Genomic DNA, 2,301 nt, shown 5'->3' with positions numbered 1-2,301 from the left:
TGGCCTGGGTGAAATAAGTCCATCGTGAAAGAGCAAACATTGTATGAGATACATTTATGTATCTCACTTACATGAAATAGAGAAATTATCGCACCAGTCAAGGTTTTTAGGGGTGTACTGCCATCAAGTCAATCCTAGCATACAGTGACCCTATATGACAGAGCAGGGATGCTCCCGAAGACATTGTGAGACCACTAATCTGTACAGATAGTCTCATCTTTCCCTAAATTGTCTTAATGTAGGGGCTTTAACTTAGTGTCTTAACTTAGCCTTAACTGAGGCCCCTTAACGGAGTGTCAGTGTATGGTAGAAGGATAGTTTGAAAGTGATGACCCTGGAGCCCTGGCAGTGTGGTGGTTATGCGTTAGGCTGCTAACCACAAGGTCAGCAGTTCAAAACCATAAGCCTCTCATTTGGGAGAAAGATGAGGCTTTCTACTCCCTTAAGAGTGATAGTCTCAGAAACCCACAGGGGCAATGCTATCCTGTCTTTCAGGGTCTCCCTGAGTTGGAATTGATTCGATGGCAGTGAGAGACCAACGGTTGCACATCCTCATGACTGTAATTCATGCTGCTGAATCGTACTCGTAAAAAAAAAGTCTCATTGGCACGTTTTGTCATATGTAATTTTACAAATACAACTTGGTTGTTCAATGAGCTAATGGAAATTATTTTCAAAAGCTTAAGGCCACATGTCACAGAGTGGTCTGTGGGATTTTAGGGCTCATGAGAGCTGTGCTCAGGGGCCGGGAGGGAGTGAACACGGAAAGCAGCACTCAACCTGCAGAGCACCTGGGGTGCACTGCTGCCCCCTTTGGTGTGCTTAGAAGCTGGGTCAGCTAGCTGCGTCTGTGCTCACCACAAAGGTAACAAATCATCCGGGGAGTTGGCTGATGTCACACTGCCCCATCCCTCCCTCTCTGGGGAAAGCCCCCTGGGTGTCAGACTTCTTGCTAAATGGAGGCTCGCCCTTCTTCTCAACCTCAGTGTCTGAGCTAAGCCCTTTGGGGAGAGGGGAGATATGGCAGATCATTGGCTCATTTGGCAAAGTTAACAAAATGGTTAACCACCGCCCGGCCACCCCACTCCCTACCTGCCTCCCCCCACCCAGAGACATGCATAATAAGCCTGTTAAAGTGTGAACCTTGATGTTTAATAAGTGAGGTCTTGCTCAAGAGAGGAGCTCGTGTGGGAAATCTTTCACATCTGGGTTTTGTTTCATAATTATTAACAAGGACAATCAAGCCAGAAGTTCCACTCCATAACAAGATAGATTGTTTTGTTTTGTTTTTCCCAGAATAACAGAAAGAAAGAAAAAACACCAGGTTTACCAAATTTCAGGGGATTATTTGTTACCCCTTTGTGAAACCCCAAATGGAAACATTTCGCAAAAAGCATCAGAATGTCTCCCTTCCTCGAGGTTCCATGATTGTGGTAGAACTCCATCACAGATAGCAAGTGCCAACAGGCAGGCCACCATGATGGACATTTTTGCATTTGGGTTGATGTGACAGTCTTCAATCAGAACAGAAAAGGAGGTCAGCTGAGGATTGGAAATTATGTTTTGCTATATTTTCACTTTCTATTTATAGTAACACATGTTGGCGATCTCATGGCATCTACGACTACATTTGCGGCTGCTTATTATTCTGATGACCCAGCGCATGGCACATAGTTAGAGGCCAGAGCATAGCCATATTACTTGCCATTGGACTCCTGGTGGCTCCCATGTGTCAGAGGAGAACTGGGCTTTACAGGCTGGTTTGGGGGATGGGGATCACCAGGCCTTTCTTCTGACATGTCTTCGAGTGGACTCGCACCTCCAACCTTTCAGATAGCAGCTGAGCCCATGAACCATGTGTACCACCCAAGCCACACCAATGGTGCGTCCATTCCAACTTCCAGCGACCCTGTCGGGCAGAGAAGAAGTGCTCCCTCGGGTTTCTGAGGCTGTCAAGCTTTACAGCAGCAGGCTGCCTCATCTCTTACATGCAGACATTGGTCGGTTTGGATCTCGTGGGTAGCAGTCCAGCGCTTAACCCTCCGCACCATCAGAGCTCATTTTGCCCCAGCTGGGAACTCCAACTGGGTACACAAATTCTCCCAGTGGTGGAGAGCCAATCTGACCAAGAGAGAAAGCCTCAGGAAAAATAGGCATAGAGATTCTTCTCTTATTAGATTGGCCCGGAGGAAGCGATGGGTCCTACGTTAGACCTTTAAAGCCATCCACCAACTTAGAAACCAAGACTCTGGGTCCTTCCAGCCAGTGTGCAAGAATATGCGAAATGCTCCTTTCAGCCTT

The sequence above is a fragment of the Echinops telfairi genome, unplaced genomic scaffold (assembly GCF_000313985.2).
Source record: "Echinops telfairi isolate 266 unplaced genomic scaffold, ASM31398v2 ScPeMD7_10;HRSCAF=50, whole genome shotgun sequence".
NCBI classification, from domain to species: Eukaryota; Metazoa; Chordata; class Mammalia; order Afrosoricida; family Tenrecidae; genus Echinops; species Echinops telfairi.
Note: the sequence above shows the minus strand (reverse complement) of the source record.